This window comes from Panthera tigris, chromosome A3 (assembly GCF_018350195.1).
Source record: "Panthera tigris isolate Pti1 chromosome A3, P.tigris_Pti1_mat1.1, whole genome shotgun sequence".
In the NCBI taxonomy this organism is placed as follows: Eukaryota; Metazoa; Chordata; class Mammalia; order Carnivora; family Felidae; genus Panthera; species Panthera tigris.
In genome coordinates this window covers 42,648,158-42,666,872 of record NC_056662.1, presented here as the reverse complement: position 1 = coordinate 42,666,872, position 18,715 = coordinate 42,648,158, and the positions used below count along the sequence as shown (strand labels likewise).

The 18,715-nt window shown below is 48.5% G+C and overlaps 1 protein-coding gene across 2 annotated transcripts in view; it reads right to left on the bottom strand.

Moving 5' to 3' along the window:
* BANF2 (BANF family member 2) overlaps nt 1-10,666 on the bottom strand; it is a 35,846-nt gene extending 25,180 nt beyond the window's left edge. Inside the window, exons 1-2 of one of the 2 annotated variants that reach the window (XM_042980948.1) lie at nt 10,539-10,666; nt 9,377-9,541 (exon numbers count right to left, since the gene is read on the bottom strand). The gene's annotated coding sequence lies outside the window, so the exon portion shown is untranslated. The remainder of the gene's footprint in view (nt 1-9,376; nt 9,542-10,538) is intronic. The other variant, XM_007096535.3, reaches the window with a different exon arrangement.
* Between the last annotated feature and the right edge of the window lie 8,049 nt (nt 10,667-18,715).

The following is an 18,715-nucleotide window of genomic DNA, read 5'->3' as shown; positions in this document are numbered from 1 at the left end:
CAGTGCCGGCAGGGCTCAGATGGGACAACTCGGAGGCGTGTTCCAGGTCACCTCCAAGATGTCCCCAGAGGGGTCGAGTTCCGATGGCTTGTGAGCAGAGTTAGTGGCCTCTCCCTTCCTGTTTCAGCTCCTCACTCTCCTGTTTGTATGACCTGAACCCCTCCCGAATGAACTAACTGCACTTCGACTAGGTTCTCAGGGTTGGTGACTGGGAAAGCCAGCCTAAGAGAGCAGTTAGTGCCTCTCTAGGTTCCCCAAGGCATCATGGGAAGTTCTTTCCCATGTATTACCTCATTCACCCTGCCCTCCCTGTGAGGACGTGGGTTCTGTGATTGCCCCCATTTTACAGATAAAATGCTTTCGCCGACCCAAGGCATTGCCGGGCCTCAAACCCAAGTGAGCCTCAGACTAAAATCTGCATTCCCAAGTGCTGAGTCGTCAGGAGAGGCTTCTGCTGGGTTTCTGGGCCATCATTTTCTCTCCTTCCAGCTCTACACTGCATTCTTTCACTTGGGTGCAAATACGAACTGGGGCGGCTGGCCGATGGCCAGCACGGGGACGTCTCGTGGTATAGGGGGAACGGTGCAGTTGTATACTATCGTAAGCACTGCACTGGTCCCACCCTAAGATACGTGAGGTCACCATGCTATGTGTCTTCCGCCTGTGCTTTGTCAGACAGCACGCTTTAGACCTAGATTCAGCTTTCCTTGATTCCTTTTGCTCACATTTTACGTACCTGTCCTTGTTTCCTGGTCCTCAGCCTAGTGGTCCTTCTTCTAAGGACCCCTCCCATTCTGCATGTCTCTGGTTGCGAGGGCGTGTGTCTATGTTCTAGCAGTTTCAGTTCAGAAAATGGCCCTTACCCATTTTCCCAAGTGCAAAAAGGTTGGGTGACTTACCCAACCTTCCCAAGTGCAAAAAGTCTTCCCCAAAAAATCACTAGCCTTCTAGGCTCTGGCTTCAGATAGAGGGCCCCTGCCAGACAGTGGTGTTCTTCTCTTTCTGATTTGTTTCCATTCAAAGCCAGGTTCTCATGGCCATAAAGAAAGGATTTCCCAAAGATTGCCATTAATTTCATTTATTGCATTATTTATGTGAGCAGATAATGAACTGTTTTGTATTGCAAACAGGACTTTTGCAGAGATTACACAAAGGAGTTTCAGTAATTCCTGGAGACCTTTTGGTGTATTGTAGCCATCAAACGATAAGCCTGCCCATTTGTAAACACGCTCTTGGACATGCACCATAGCCACATTGCTTAGGGGGAGGAGACTCAGTTCCCTGGCCTGGGCAGGGTGGTGCCCCTCTCCTGCTAAGGACCAGTCTCAACCCTGGATTGTCAGGGAAGAGTTTAGGCTGAAAGAACCTCAATGACTCTTTTGAAATCAGACACTGTTTTGAGCGTCTATTAAAAGTTCAGATGAGAGGTGACAGACAGAAATGCAAAGGGTCCAAGTAAGTGAAAAAATAAATAAACGAGTGAGGAAAAACAGTGCAAGGGCAAAGATAAACAAGGACTGACATTTGGCATTCATCAGAGAGGCCACAAAATGTGGGGGCTGTGGCTGAGTGCGGTCCCACATCCCACGAAAAGGAGGTAGTCCCCTTTCAGGAACATGGGTCCCGGGTGACCGGATCTTGCGAGTTATTTCAAAAGAATCTAAAAATGTAGAGTTTTATGTGAAAGCTCCCATTTTCTAAACGTTGGGCAATACTTCAAATATCTATAACACGATGTGGGCCCAACCACACAAAGCCATACCACCAGTTTCTTCCAGAAAAATATCCAGCTTGCACACATAAATACAACTTGACGTCAAATTTCGGAAGTCTGTGAACCTCTGCCTTCAAGTTTCAAGTGGATGAGTGGTTCTCATCTTTAAACTTGCACATAGTTTGGGGCACCTGGGTGGCTCAGTCGGTTGAACATCAGACTCTTGATTTCAGCTCAGATCACGATCCCAGGGTCATGGGACTGAGTTCCGCATCGGGCTCCACGCTGAGTGTGGAGCTTGCTTAAGATTCTCTCTCTCTGCCTTTCTCCCCTCCGTGCACTCTCTCTCAAACAAACAGACTTGGACACGGTTTCTTGGGAACATGTTCAGACTGTCCCCCATGAAGGTTATCTACAAACAGGCAACCAACATCCTTACTTCCACTCCCATCTTTCCACTCGGTGGCCAGACGCTACTCCCAGCATCTTCCCTTAAGTCCTCCATGGGGATTTTCATCTAAAAAGCATCTGATGATGGTCAATCCTCAGGAAAATGCAAATCAACACCACAATAAGGTATCACCTCACTCCTGTTAGAATGGCTATTATCTAAAAGACTGGACACGCGAGTGCTGTAAAAAGGGAACCCTTGTGCACTGCTGGTGGGAATGTAAACTGGTGCAGCCACTATGGAAAACAGGATGGAAGTTCCTCAAAAAATTAAAAATAGAACTACCAGATGATTCAGCAATTCCACTTCTGGGTATTTATCTAAAGAAAGCGAAAATGCTAATTCAAAAAGATACATGCACCCTCATGTTCATTGAAACATTATTTACAGCAGCCGAGACATGGAAACAACCTAAGTGTCCATGGATGGATGAATGGACAAAGAAATTGTGGCATACACATAAAATGGAATATTACTCAGCAACAAAAGCAAATCTTGCCACGTGCAACATAAATGGAACTTGAGGACATCATGCTAAGTGAAATACGATGGAGAAAGACAAATATCATATGACCTCACTTATATGTCAAATCTAAAAAACAAATGAATAAAAACAAACTGAGCTCATAGATACAGAGAACGGATTGGTGGTTGCCAGAGGTGAGGGGTGGGAGTGGAGGAAATGGATGAAAGGGGTCAAGTGGCTCAGTCAGTTAAGCACCCAACTCTTGATTTCGGCTCAGGTCATGATCTCGCGGTTTGTGAGTTCAAGGCCTGTGCCGGGCTTTGTGCTGACAGCGCAGAGTCTGCTTAGGATGCTGTCTTCTTTTCTGTCTGCCTCTCCCTCTCTATCTTTCTCTCTCCAAATAAATAAAAATAAACTTAAAAAAAGATCTTGTATTGTGTATTTGAAAGTTGCTTAGACAGTAGATCTTCAAAGTTCCCATCACAAGAACAAAATTTGTTACTATGTGTGATGTTGGATGCTAACTAGACTTACTGTGGTGATAGTTTCACAATATAAACAATTATTAAATCATTACGTTGTGCACCTGAAACTAACATGATGTATATGTCCATTTATACCTCAATTTAAGGCGGTGGGGGGGGAAGGATCCACTGGTGGAGACATGATTTCCAGTCCATGTAAACCTGGCTGAAAATGTTAGGGTGTGGTCCCCAGTCTCTTCCCTTCTGGAACTTGATTGCTGATGGCAGATGTGCAACCAAGTCATGCTTGGTGCTGGTCCTGCTCGCGTGAGTCAGATACACACAGCCCACCCTGCTCACGACATCTACTTCTCCACCTGGCCTTTGGATAGAGTCCCCTGGAAGTGACCAAAGAGACACATCTGCCACCCTGCTCTGACACAAAGGAAGACTTGAAAAGCCCTTTGCACATCTTGGGTTCTGAGCCATTGCCGTATGCTCAGTGCTGCTGCCCTGAGTGGTGGCACAGGGGCAGGAAAGAGTCAAGCCAGGGCATTGGCTGGACCTGTGTTTGATGTTGGCTTTGCCCCTGACTAGCCAGGAACCTGGACCTGAACCCACCTGTCCATTACCACCACCACATAAGTTCTCACTATGGATAGACAAGCACATTGAATCCTCAAATGTGTATGTGTATGTGTGTGTGTGTGTGTGTGTGTGTGTGTGTGTGTGTCTACATACTCTGGAACTCATTTTTGGCCCACTTAACGGATGACAAAACTGAAGCTCTTAATAACACATCCGTGACTGTGTACTTGGCAAGGAGAGGAGCTTGAATCCTTCATGTTGAGGTTACTGCCAAGTAACCAATGGCCGCTCTCTATGCTTTGCAACTGTGGGCCATCGAGTGGCTTAGAAGCACCACACATGAAGGGCTCAGACCAGAGAGGTCCTCAGAGATGTTGTTGTTATAACCAGCACCTCACCCCACAGCTCTGACGCACAATCTCTGTCTGGATTTACAGAGCACACTTGGCCCCAGGAACCTCATTTCCCCCAGCCCCTCCTGCCCGGCACTCGCAGGGCCCTGGCTGTTGCTCTCTTCCACGTTTGGCCAACCTTCAAGCCTCTTCAACCTCAAAATGCTGCCATCTTGCCAGTTGGGTGGCTATGTTTTTCCAAGTCCAGACCCACAGGGCTTTCTGCCCCATCAGTGGATCCCATCGGCCCGACAGCCCCAAGGGAAAGGTCCCAGGCAGGGGTCTGTGGCCCCTTACAGAAGCCAAGAGCCATTGCAGGGGGTGTCTGAGGGAGAGGAAAGCAAACACCCTCCAGAGGGAAGGAAAACAACCAGTGCTGGGAGACAGGCCGCCCTGAGCTACAAGGCAACGCTTCCATGCAGGATCAGATTTGTCACTGTCACGGCAGCTAGGGAGAAGCTCCATATTAACTAGTTACGTTAACTTGCCTAAAGCACTTTCCCCTCCTCTGCCTTAGCTGTTTCATCTATAAAATGGGTGAGGTGGAGTTAGGTTGATAATTTTCTAAAGTGTGCTCAAAAGAACATTAGCCTCTCATCTTCCCCTCACTCTTGAAGATTTGTAGCATAGTCCAGCTTAGTCAAGGCCCTGACAAGTCCTGTGCAGCAAGGAACTGCTGTCTTGGCTTAATGCACCATCTTCTAAGCTTCCTGGACCAGAAAGCTTTTTAGGTGACATCAATTAACATCCCTTTGGCCAGTGTTCTGCGGAACATGCCTTGGCTAATTCCCAAGTCCTTTCTGGTAGTCTCAGCTCCTGAGTCTGTGCTGGGGTCCGGAGGGCCTGGTTGGCTACGGGCCGCCTGAAATTGATAAGGCCCCTGCCCTCTGCTTCCCCGGCCATCACAGAACATCTGTTTTGCATGGCCAACTGTGGCGAGTTCTTGACTTCTCAAGACCTCTCTCTCCTTTCTGATTTCTGCACCTTTCCTGACCGCCTTCCACGTGGCTTGGGTGGGGCTGGCCTCACCACCTGGCTCCAGGAACATACCTGTGACCTAGGCCTGGCTGTTGAGGTAAAACATCCTCCTGGCCATTGTGATTGGTTTGTTACAGGCATGGCACTCCAGTGGGACGAACCAGAGAACTCCGGCACTTTTGCTGGGAAGGTTTGGAAAGAACTGGTGCCTTCTTCCTGGCATGGTTGCAAAACAGGGCATTGTCTCTTCCTCTACTGTGGAAGGGCCTGCCAGAGAGATCCCTAGGGGAGGCAGAGCTGATGACGGGGGCAAATAATGCCTTGACAAGATCACCAACGGGCTGGATCCAGGCTTTCCTGAAGCCATGGCACACTCACCCATCCTTTTCCACTAAACTATTTTGAGTTTGGTTCTAACCTTGTAACCAAAAGAGCCCTACCCCACCAATTTTACAAGCTGTGTGGTGGGAATCCAATATTAGCGGAAAGGGGGAAGGGACTGTAGAGCTTGGCGAAGCAGTGTGAGGGAAGCACCTGGGAAATGGAGTGGGATGGTTCCCGTGGCATCGTGTGGGACCAGGCAAGAAAGGACTGATCCCAGGGACCCTGGCAACAGTGGGTAATGCTGAACCCAATGGAATGATGCACCAGCGGTAGTGTTCCAGGCCAAACCTAAACATGGGCCGGCCCTGACAGAACACACACCAACACAGCCTTGGCCGTGATTCTGACGGTCACAGACCCTCGGGCGTGGCATCTCCTGGGAGCTTGTTAGGAATGAAGAGTCTCAGGCCACACCTCAGACTTACTAAATCAGGATCTGCATGTTAACAAGGAGCCCAGGGGTGCGTGTGCACAGCCCCGTTTGAGAAGCACCACTATGGGGTTATTGGTAGTGACTGTGGTAGCATGCCAAGATGGCCACCATCAGCTCCTTCCTTCCTGTTTGCCCACCCACTGGGGGGTGGGCAGTGTCTTCATGCCTTTTATCTGGGCTTGCCCAGGAGTTGCTTGGAGCAACAGAATGCGGTGCCCTGGTGGTGCCAGTACTATGTTTCACCCCCCAAAAGCCTAGCAATTCTGCATCATCCCTCAGAAGCCAGCTGTCATAAAGTCTGACTACCCTGAGACTTCCATGCTAACCACATGGAGATGCCATATGGAGGCCCTGTGAGTTCCAGAAAGGTGAGGGAGTGACCTTCGCCAATGCCATGCAGAGCTGAGTCCTGCCCAAATTCCTGACTCATGGGATTGGGAGAAATAATTGATCATTGCTGTATTAAGCCATTAAGTTTTGGGTTACACAGCAAAAGCCTACTGAAGTAGCGACTATCTTTCCTCTTGCAGGGTGTTCACTTGCTCTAGACACTGCTGAGCACATTCCACCTGCCAGATGCTGTTCCAGGCACTGTTCCAGGTCCAGGGTGAGTGATCGTGAGATAGACAGCACCCCTGTCTTGCAGGACTGAAGTTTTTGTCCAGGAAGATGGCAATAGGCAAGAGAACACCCAAATACAATGCAACAGAGGAATGTTTGTCCCCTCCCCTCCCCCTGCCCCAGTATTCATACGTTGAAATCCTAACCCCAAGGAGTGACAGTAAGAAGACAGGGCCTTTGGGAGGTGATTAGGTCATCAAATGATTAGGGTGGAAGAGTCACGAATGGGATTAGTGCCCTTATAAAAGGAACCTTAGAGAGGCTCCTGGGTGGCTCAGTTGGCGAAGTGTCCTACTCTTGATTTCAACTCCGGTCATGATCTCATGGTTTGTGAGATCAAGCCCCATATCAGGCTCTGTGCTGGGCATGGAACCTGCTTAAGGTTCTCTCCCCTCCCTCTGTCCTTCCCTCCTCTCTCACTCTCTCAATAACTGACTAACTAACCAAGTGACTAAATAAATAAAAGGAGCCTCAGAAAGCTCTCTTTCCACCACATGAGGTGACAAGGAAATGGCTGTCCACAACTTGGAAGCAGATGATCACCAGAACCCTCCACTCCTGGCCCCCTGATCTCAGACTTCTAGCCTCTAGAACTGTGAGATAAGCCCCCAGTCTATGGTGCTTTGTTACAGCAGCCTGAACTAAGACACACGATAATGTCTGAATTTAGGAGCAGTTTGGAGTGGGGCTGGGGACAATATTAGACAACACAAGGAAGGCTGCTCTGAGGGGATGCACCTGATCCGGGCGGTGACGTTGAACAGGGGCAAACCATGCAATGACCAGAGGGAAGGGTGATGTCGCCAAAGCCCTGAGGGAGCAATGTGGCTTGTTGGAGGCATAGGCGGTGGTCTGTGGGGGGCGTTTGGGGGGAGGGGGGAGAATGAGGTCAAGAGACGAAGTCCTAAAAGTTGGCGGGGCTATAGCTACACTGACCGGTTCAGTGGCCACGAGCCACACAAGGCTATTTAGGCCAAACGTAACATAAAATTACAATTTAGAACTCAGTTCCTCCGTCCCACTAGCCACATTTCGAGCCCTTGAGAGCCATACATGGCTCGTGACTAGCATATGGGACACTACAGATGAGAATATTTCCCTCAGTGAGGAAAGTTCTATCAGCCAGCGCTGGCTGTAGAACAAACCAGGAGTCGACCAAGGTTCAAGGTCAGACCACGTGCCCTGGAGCTTGGCACCTCATTAAATCCCTGGAGGTGCTGGTTTTCCCCAGGATGAAATGAGGCTCCCGCAGCCCAACAGTGGGGCTGAATTATCCACAGCAAGATATCAAGTCCACAAACAGTTGAACTGAGGTCTTACTGGGAGAGCATGTTCAAGGCTTCATCCACGGTAAACTGGCAGCAAAAAGGCCTGTTTAACTGACTTCTTTGCAACCTCATTTAGGCTGCCAATTTGGGGCTCCCTGATGTGAAAAAAAGAACAGAGCGTGGCTACTATTTCAGAGCAATGCGCAGAAGGGAAATTGCTACAATTAGCCAAAGCTGATTTTGATTAGCATATTTTCTTCCTCGGCGCATAACATCTGTTGGTGTGGAAACAGTCACTCCATCTTGTCCCGTCAGAGCGAGAGGCACGGGCAGTGAATGAGGCAGGCCCACGGGGAGCCCGACAGCAACCGGGACGAATGTGAAGAGGGGGGTAAAAGAGCCCCTGAGGAGGGGCACCTGGGCGGCTGTCGTTTGAGCATCTCTTGATTTGGGCTCAGGTCATAATCTCAGTTTGTGGGTTCGAGCCCCGCAATGGGCTCTGTGCTGATGGTGTGAAGCCTGCTTGGGATTCTCTCTCTCTCTCCCTCCCTCCCCCACCCCGCCTCTCTCTCTCTCTCTCCCTTGCTTGCTGCCCTCTTTCCCTCTCTCAGAATAAATAAATAAACTTGAAAAAAAATTTTTTTTAAGGAGGTAAAATAGCCCCTGAGGAACTGGGCAAGTTACCAGAAGTTTGTCCTTAGGAAGGATAAATAGGAAAGTGTTCCCCTCTCCCACCGCCCTCCCCGACCCTGCTCAGGCTGGGGGGCGGCAGCTGGAGGCCGCACGCTCTCCTTAGAGTCGGCCACACCGGCATTGTCATTTGCTGTTGGTGGCGGCTCCACAAGTTCTCTACCCCTTGGGGCGGTTACCCAAACATCCTCATCTGAGAAATGCAGACGATGACACCCACGTGATGGGTGAGGGGCGGATTACGGAAAATAACCTCTGTGACCACATTCAGCATACAGCAGGTGCTCCATAAATGCTGGCTGAATCATAATCTTCATGGGAAAGAGTTTTGGGAGAGGAAGAGAGATGGGCTGAGGGGTGTGTGATTAGCACTCAGGCTGGTTCCAATCCTGTCGCCCCTCATTCATCCATTCAACAAACATTCATTCTGGGAATTGGTCTGTGGCCTCACACCAACCCCCTAGAACCAGCCTGACCACCGCTTTCCTATCTGGGACCCAGCAGACTGCTGGTCTCTATGGTCCCTTTAGGCTTTCCCCCCTAACAAAGTTTGTAGCCGTCCTGGAAGGCCTGACCCATTTGGGTTCAAACATGGGAGCTTAGCAAGGTTTCAAGACCCAGATCCTGCAATCTGGGATTTGGAACAGCTTTTAAAGATCTTTTGGTTCAGCTCCTGACTGATCACAAGGATCCTGTCCCAGCCCTGCTGACGGAAGGTACTCGGTTTGCCTGGATGCTTCCAAAGGCATTCTTACTGCCTCGCAAAGCAGCCCATTCTATTTTCAGTGCGCTCTAATCTACAGATACGCTTGCCTGTATATGGAGTGTATAGAAATTCTAGGTTAATGTCCCTCTTAGAACACGGCACCCAGCACAGAACATAGTTCTCAGTTTCCATATCTGTAAGATGAGCACAAAAATACCTACTTCATCTTCCTGGTGGCAGGAACTCAGAGCAATAACAGAGATAGGGGGTCTGATACTAGTAGGCGCTTGTTTGTTCCTTCCCTTTCCAAACGAGGGCTGTTGCAAGTGGAGGATGCGGACCCCTCTGGCTCCAGCCTCTAGACCGTTCTTTTCCTTCAGTGGGGCCTGGGATGAGACACAATGTTCCCAGCAGGCCCGATGGACCACTACAACTTGGATTCCCACGTGTGAGGGAGAGGATGGCAGTCAGCTCTCACAAGAAGACAAACCACCCCGGGGTGCGAGGCGTTCTGCGCCCTCTGGTCTCTCTGGTGAATGGTCCCTCTGGATGCAGGGAGCCAACGGACAGACAGACAAGGCAGCGGGGAAAGCTGGCTCTGCCTCCTGGTGCCCCTGCTCCGGTCCCCACTGTTGGCTGTTGAAGGCCTGGGTGCTGGTGTCCCAGCTGGGAAGAGCCAGCGTCCTCCCAGAGAGAGGGCCCTGCACCCCACCCCCGCCCTCCTCTCGGTTGCCTACTCTTCCGGTGTGCGAACCCATCTACCAATTTCCCAGGATGGTCTCAAATCTCTCACTGTCCCAAGAGGGAAGGAAGAGACTTGAGACGTCCGGCGCCACTGGCAGTGGGATTTCAAAACAGCCAAGGAGGGAAGGCACAGCGTACAGAGAGGAAAGTCGTCATGCATATGGTCGGGGGCGGTGGGGGCGGTGGGGGGTGGGTCTCGCATCCCTCCCATCGCCAGTGAAGCTACACCTGTTCCCTCTGCTGTAAGGGTGTCGCTGGGCCGATGGCTGCCTTTGTCCCCAGTTGGGACCCAGAGCGATCCTCTAGTGGATGTGCCATCTGGGAGCCTGGCCTCCCTGCTCCGAGCCTCTATCGAGCACCGAGATGACCTTTGCCCAGGCAGCAGGGGCAGGTGGCCGACTGGGGCTGGGTGGCGATTAGAATACCACTTCCTCCATTTGGCAACCCTGCCCGGAGAGGTCTGGAAAGGGGTGTCTGAGTCAGGTGAACTAGCTTCCCCAGACAGGCTCGGGCTTGTCCCGGCACACTCCCGGTCGCCAGATCGGATGAGCCGCTGTGAGTATGAGACCCTGGGGGGCTAGCCCGGCCAGCCATGGGCTGGGTCTCTTTCCATGGTTCTCAGGAAGTGTGAATACTCACCAAGAGCGCCTGGCGCGTCCGTGCCACAGGTCGACTTGTCTCTGTTGCCCTGGCCCTGTTAAGTGCAGGTCAGCCCTGGGAGGGTAAACTCACATATCCTGGGCCCAGGGGCAAGTGAGGCCTGAGATCCTGAATGGGCCACATTGTGATGTCACAGCACTGGGGTCCCCCACAAGGCCTGCTGTCCCTGATGGTATCAGGGGACAGGGAGCTGTTCCTGAAGAAGTAACACATCTGATTGGCACTGTTGAAAAAAAAAAAAGCAACCGCCCTGCTAGGGCTCATCAGCCTGGGAGGCTCATATCCCTAACCCTAACCCTGCCTGGTTGGGTCAACATAAGTAACCCAAGTGCCTCTTTTCATTTTTCCCACACATTGACTTACAGAGGTACCCCCAACCCTTAGCTATTCCTTTGCACATTTTCTATGATTGATTTGAAAGTCCAAGGCAGACCCAGGACTTTTCCCCCACCGCCCACCTGTGTGTTCATGGTGTGTTCAGAGTGCAAGCAGAAGAATTTCAATATTAGCTCAGAAAACAAACAGGAACATGTAAATCTCCCCCACCCTCTCTCTTGAGTCAAACCTGTCCCATGCCTTTCAGGGTATCTTCTATAGTTTATATGCTCGCGCTGCTCTCCTCGGCAGGTGATTGGTAATTAGGTACAACTTCCAGTGAATAAGCCCCCAAAGGGAAGAAAAACCCACAAAAGGGGCCAAAGTCTAAAAGGTTTCTAGAAGTTCTGTCCCCTTGCTTCCCTGGTGCTTCAGGTTGGGAACAGGAAGTATTCTAACCAAAGAGAAAATGGCCTTGCCTTGGAGACGATCCTAAATTTTCGAGTCTGAAACAGTGGTTTTCAAGCTTTGGGGGTACATTTGAATCACCTGGAGGGCTTGTTAGAAACACAGATTCTTGGGTCCTACACCCGATGTACTGAATCAGGAAATCTGGGGCGGGGGGGGGGGGGAATCTGTAAGTTCCCAGGTGCTGCTGCTACTGGTCCAGGGAGTACCTTTTTTCTTTTTAACATTTATTTATCTTCGAGAGAGAGAGACAGACAGAGCGTGAGCAGGGGAGGGGCAGGGAGAGGGAGACACAGAATCCGAAGCAGGCTCCAGGCTCTGAACTGTCAGCACAGAGCCCGATGCCGGGCTTGAACCCACAAACTGTGATATGACCTGAGCCGAAGTCGGATGCTTCACCGACTGAGCCACCCAGGCGCCCCCAGGGAGTACACTTTAAAAAGTATTGCTTGGAAACATAATGCTGCTGGTCTTCTGGGTTTGATCCTAAAATAACACTGCCAGCTGATGGCAGTATTCAGGGCTGGCTGGGGAACAGAAAGAAGTCCTAGCTTTGGGGCCAAACTCGCTGAGTCCTAGGTTCAACCAGCCTGCTGTATTGAGGGTCTACCTGTTCACGGCCAGTGCTGAGCCATGTTGGGAAGGCACGGCTCATGTCTGTGCCCTGCCCATAGCCTCTTGGCTTTACCATTTCTGTGCACAAAGGTAGCCTGACTTCCAGCCGCCAGCGCCTGTGTCCCTTTGTCCGGGGGCTCTCCTCAGCTTCTGGAGCCCATCCTGTCTACAGGCAGTGCAGCTATGAGCCCAGGAATCAAAATCTCCCCAGGAACCTCCTCAGCCAGTGACGTTTAGGGATTGGTGGGTAAATGCCCCAGCTCCTTCCTGCTCAGGTGGAGTCACTGGGAAGCACCCTCTACGCCATCTCCCAGGGGTCGCCACAGGACAGAGCCTCCATTGCCCAGTGGTAACTGGCTTGAAAATACCCGATCTTGCTGCCCCTCCCTCTCCTGGCCCACCTCCCCACCTCTCTGCCAGAGTTTCCCGGAATTGCCTCTAAATAAGCAACTTGCCCTTGAATCTTGCTTTCAAGGTCTGCTTCTGGGGGAACCCAGATCAAGACATCATGGATAAGGAATGGTTTTTGTCCTTGATAAGTTCACATTTACAGGGAGAAAGACACATAGTGTGGCTTAGTAAAATCAGGAATTTCTGGGAATTGCTGGTGTGTGTCGGGTCTCCAGGCAGATGAGGCATTCTGCTGGTTGCCCTTAGGAGTGTCATCAAGGGCGTCTTAACACAGTGTAGGAGCTCAGATGACACTATCAGGGGGAGGCCAGGGGGAAGAAGGGGCCTGGCAACCTGGCCCAAAGGCCTTTTCTTCCACACAGGCAGGCCTGAATGGGGTACCTGCAGGAGACTGATTTGCTATGCAAATTCCTCTTGCTTCTACCTCCCTGGACAATTTCTCTTAAAATAGGAATACGGAGGTGCACCTGCACCATATAAAATATGACTCTTGTTAGGTTTGGGGGGCTGTCAGAATCTGGGGGAGGGGTTGGTAAGGGTCTCTGCTGGCCTGATAGGATTAACACGCTGTCCTAGGTGCCCACCCCCATGCCATGGCTGTGTCTAGCCTCACACCTGCGTTGTAGCAGGATTGATCCAACTCATCCCTTGCCTTTGCAGTGGGCGTGGCCCCCCAACTCATCCCACATACCCCTCCTCATCATCAGTGTCTGTCCTCCAGAGAACCCCCACATACAAACATACAATCCAAATGAAATCACTCCACGTGGCATCAAAACACCCTTCAAATCAAGTCCCTGGCCCCTTCAGTCCGACACTTACATATAGAAGTTATGGAACGACCAGTGAATGGCCCCAGTTGCTCCTTGGCCAGGCACCTTCACAGATCATTCTCAGGGGACCAGGCACCCCAGAGTTCTTTCTCCACATTTCAACTTGGCTAGAGGGAGAATAAAGCCTATCAACCTGGAACATTGTGTTAATGATATTATCAACCTTTTCGGCATTACCCAAGACTCAGAAAATAATGGCTACCAAAGAACCATGAGCCTGGCCTCTAGACAAAAGGATCATGTACACGAAGGGCCCCAATTCCGAGACCTCAGCACAGAGCTAAGAGATGAAAATGGGGGGCTCAGCTTGTGCCTTCAAAGACAACAGTCTCGACATCCATCTCCTATTTTACACTCCCAAAGCCACAAAAATGCCTTCGACCTCATCGTTTTATTTTGTGATTAATTTGTGACATAATTTAAAATATGGGAGAAACATGTGCATTCATGTGTTAATTTCAGTGCCTTTTTTTTAGAAATGTGGGAAATTGGAAATCATGTAAATGTCTAAAAGAGGAATGATTGAATAAATTGTAGAGAATCCCCATGTTAGAGTATTAAGACCATTAATAAAATGATCATTAGGACCATGGGGAAACAGAAAAGAACGGTATTATTAAGTATAAATTTAAAAGGCAGAGTCTACAAACAATTACAACTATGGAAACACTTGCCTGTGAAAAAATACTCAACATCACTAATGACCAGGGAAATGCAAAAAAACTAGAGCACACTCACAAGCATGGCTATAATCAAAAAGAATAGCAATACTAAGTGTTGGTAAGAACGTGAACTTGAACTTCCATACGTTGTAAAATAGTACAACCACCTTGGAAAAGTGCTTGGTAGTTTGCTCTAAACATACAGATCTACGAAATGACCCCGCAAATCCACTCCCAGGTATTTACTCAAGAGAAATGAAAACCCCTCCAACAGTAGTACAAAAGTGTTCATAACTGCTTTATTCACAATGTCCCCCAACCAAAAACAACGCAAATGTTCAATAACAAGTGAATAACAAATTCTTGTAAATGTTTATAATGGAACATTAGTCAGCAATGAACACAAAGTCCTAGCGCCTACATGATCATGTGATAAACCTCAAAGACACCCTGAACAGCAGAGGCCAGAGACAAAGGGGACATACTTGATTCCACGAAGTTCTGGAACAGGTAGAACTAGTCTAAGGCAGCAGAAATGTTTAGTGATTGCCTGGAAGTGAGAGTGGGGTGGGGTGGGGTGGGGGATGGACTAAAGGGATAAGGGAACTTCGTGGTGTAAAGGAAATGTTCTAGATCTTTAGTATAGTGGCATTACTCAGGTGCATATATTTGCCAAAACTTGTCAACCTGCACAGTTAAAATGTGTGAATTTTAAAGCACGTAAATTATACCTCAATAAAGGTAAGAATGTGTGTGTGTGTGTGTGTGTGTGTGTGTGTGTGTGTGGTATGTGTAATATGACATATATTACATATCCATACATTCACATACGTAGTCATGTCAATACACACACACACACACACACACACACACACACACACACACACACTGCTTGCCTGGGAGTAAAACCCAAAAGGAAATACACTAAAATATAAAACAGTTGTGTTTCATTAATGACATTATAGATGATTTCTTTTTCTTTTTCACTTCTTAGAGTTGCCATAATTTAACCTGTGTGGTTCTATGATAGAATAATAAATGTTCATTTTTTTTTCATCACAAATTTCTGGAAGCAAGCACTTACGGTGATGTATATGACACACTAGGTTTTTATTGAATATGTGTCCGATGACTCCTATGGATTTCTTTTCCTGTATGTCCACCAATCTAAATCTTCAAGCCAATATCAAATCTCACATCCCCTACTAAACCATTCATAATATCCTTGTCAGAAACAAAAACTGTCTTATATCATCCACCATCTCTTCATATATTGTTTCTCTTTAACCACATTGTCTGCTCACCAAGGGCTGGAATAATATCTTTATTCTTTGTATTCCCAACAATCCCTAGCACAGAAAAAGCACAGAAATTTGGAGAAAATAGATCTGAGCCAGCACAGCGTCACTATGTACAGTGGCACAGGCTGTGCACTGCACAAACTCTGAGCAATGACACAAATGGCTCCCCCTGCTGCATGAATAATGCCCTCTGGAGTTGTGCAAACAAAGTTCTTGGTCAGAGTCCCTGTCTAGTTTTGTGACCCTGAGGAAGTTACCTCCTGAGCTTTGGTTTCTTTATCTGTGCAATGGGAATGTTGAGATGATTGAATCGAGATAGTGTGTGTTCAAAGCCCTGTGCAAACTATGTGTTATCTCTACAATGTTAGATGTGATGATTCTCATAATAAATCTGGTCACTGCCTTTACAGCTTGCTCATTACCACCACTTCCTCATCAGCTTTTCCTCAATTCCCTGAAATTGTCAAACATGTTCCTGTTTCAGGGCCTTTGCACATGCTGTTCTCTCTCCCTAGAAGACTTTTGTGCCCACATCTTCTGGCAGATGGTTCCTTTGGGTGATTCAGATTTCGGCTGCAACGTCACCTGAGGCTTTACCTAAGCTTCCTAAAATAGCCTCCTCCCCGCTGTCATTTACTATCTTGTCACCCTGTGGTATTAATATCTGAAATTATTTTATTTGTTTAAGGCTGATTGTCCACCTCCCATCCCAAACCTTGTTGTGTAGAGGGTCTATGTCTGTTTTGTTCATGCCCTATCTCAAAAATCATTTACTGAATGAATGAACAAATACTTATTGGTAAGTAGGCGACATGCCGTATTTATTCAGTTCAGTCTGCCAACTGTTTTCCAAAAACCAGAGACTGTGAGGCAAACACGGCTTGTTCCCACCTCTGCTGAGAGTGGAAACCCACCCTAGTGGCTGAGGGAATCTGGCTAAGATGCGCCCGGCAGCCGCAGGTCTGAACATTTGCCGCTGACGCTGTGCCGGGTAAGGCTCCAAGTCAGCCACCGTGTCGTGAGGACACGGGGAATAAGGAGGGCATTGTGCTGCCCACGGAGACGGATGCTTCCGAGAACAGCTTGGGAAAGCACCTCCCTCCGACTGGACACACCTCTCCCAGCCAGGTACTTTGTTCCTTTCTCTCTTCCCTTTTTCTTTCCCCGACTGTGAGTAAGGATTTCAGGCCAATCAGCCTTACCTTTGTTCCTCCTAGCTCTCATTGTGGGGTTTCTTTAAAGTTCTGTGTTGGCATAAGCTCCGTCAGCGCCACGGTGGAATTTTCTGATCCATGCCAAAGATGGAGCTCATTAGTTTCCTTGCCTGGAAGAAAGAAAACACTTCTTTAGGAATTGGCGTGTTTAGCGTTCCGCTGAAGGAGGGTGAGGCCCACTTGCAAGGAAGTTTAATGTAGGTTTGTAGGTGGGTCATTTAGGAAAAACCAGTGCACTGCAAGGTGCTCACGGGCCTGCAGAGACCCCTGCGTGTTGCCCACACCGATGGCTACCCACTGTCCACTGGCTGAGTGCAGGGCAGGGCCCTGGCAGACTTAACCAGAGGCAGGAATGCACCCCCACTCCCCTTAAAGTGCCCACCCAGCACTTTCTAGAAAGTTCTTCTACCATCTCCTTCCCTCCTCTTCTGCAAGTGTGCATGATTCCTGGAGAGGTGACTCCTGAGGTCCTGCTTTCCAAACTGGAAAACAGGTGGGTTATCCCCAGTGCCGGGAACTGATGCCACCAGATAAAGAGCCAGAATCTTTTCATTTTATTTTTAGTTTTTTTAATGTTTATTCATTTCTGAGAGAGAGAGACAGAGCATGAGCAGGGGAGGAGCAGAGAGAGAGATGGAGACACAGAATCCAAAGTGGGTTCCAGGCTCTGAGCCAGCAGCACAGACCCTGACGTGGGGCTCGAACTCACGAGCTGTGAGATGATGATCTGAACCAAAGTCAGACGCTTAACCGACTGAGCCACCCAGGCACCCCATAGAATCTTTTTATATAATGGTAGATAATTTAAAAGCTTATATTAAAATGAACTTTGTGTATTTATGAATAGAAAATGGTGTAGAAGGAAAAAAGTAAGAAATATTACCTTACGGGGTTGGAACTTCAGGTGATTTTTAAATATTTTTCATGATATTTTTCCTATATTATCTGCACTATGTATAGTATTCATATATACTGCTCTGATAAAACTAACAGTAAAATTATTTTCATTTTTAGAAAATCTGCTTTTGTGGATATATTTTGGAGAAGAATGCAAAAATATATACATGGCTATTTGTGTATACCTGAATGACATCCTAATACAGATGATTTAGAGCCCGGAATCCCCACTCCCCGCCCATCCTCAATATCTACCTTCACCCTCCCCTGTCTTTAGAGTCAGTTTGGTGCAAATATTTAATAAGAGATATTGCATGGAGGGGCCTGGGTGGCTCAGTGGGTTAAGCGTTCAACTTTAGCTCCGATAGTGGTCTCGAGGTTCATAAGTTTGAGCCCCACGTCGGGCCCTGTGGTGACAGCTTGGGGCCTGGAGCCTGCTTTGGATTCTGTGTCTCCCTCTCCCTCTCTCTGCCCCTGCCCTGTTCATGCTCTCTTTCTCTCTCTCTCTCAAAAATAAACCTTAAAAATAAAAAGAGACATTGCATGGTAAGTCAGTAAGACTTTAGCGTGATTTAGTCTGAGTTCATCTCCCTCTCCCTCTCTCTCTCCCTCACACACACACACACACACACACACACAACACAGATAGTTCCTAGAACTCTGAAAGAATCCATGGACTCCCAGTATAATGACACTGGAAGAAGAAACCAAAGTTGCCTAAATTAAACCAGCTAACTGATTTCTGCCCAGGCCTGGATTTTTTCTGACGACAGTGACCATTAGCAGTCTGAAGAGGAATGTCAACGGCGTTACAGGCAATGTTCTCATCCCACCAAATCTAATTTTTCTGCAGTGCACATTCAGATCAGTGGAGACTGGGCGGTCGTGCTGAGCCAAGACAGGCGGCTTGATGTATGAGCTGGTTGGGGGGCCTGCCAAACCGAAGCAGAGAGCTCAACTCAACCGCCCTAGCAGGCTCTTTCTGAATTTCTCATACTTCTTTTTTTTTTTTTCTGCTTCTGGTTAAAGACCTTCTTCAAAATTCTCACTAATGATTTTAAAAAAGAAATCTGATTAACAGAGTTTGAGAAGAGCCATGCGATGATTAAGTGGTTGGGAAAAGACGTGGAAGAAAGGCTCAAGGACCCACACTTTTAAAGTCTGGAGGGGAGAACCTGGAGGAGGGTATAGAATAATGATTTTTAAGTGCCAGGCACTTACTAATCAACTGACATGCACTCTGTGAACACTTAGCAGATGCCAGGTCTTGAGCGGGGTGCCTTAGCTCTGCCCTAGAGCTGGGAAGAGTAAGGGTTTAAAAAGTAAGTACACAGTGACGTGGGAGTGATTTAAGATCGACAAAAGAGGGATGCCTGGGTGGCTCAGTCAGTTAAGCATCTGACTTTGGCTCAGGTCACGATCTTGCAGTTCTTGGGTTCG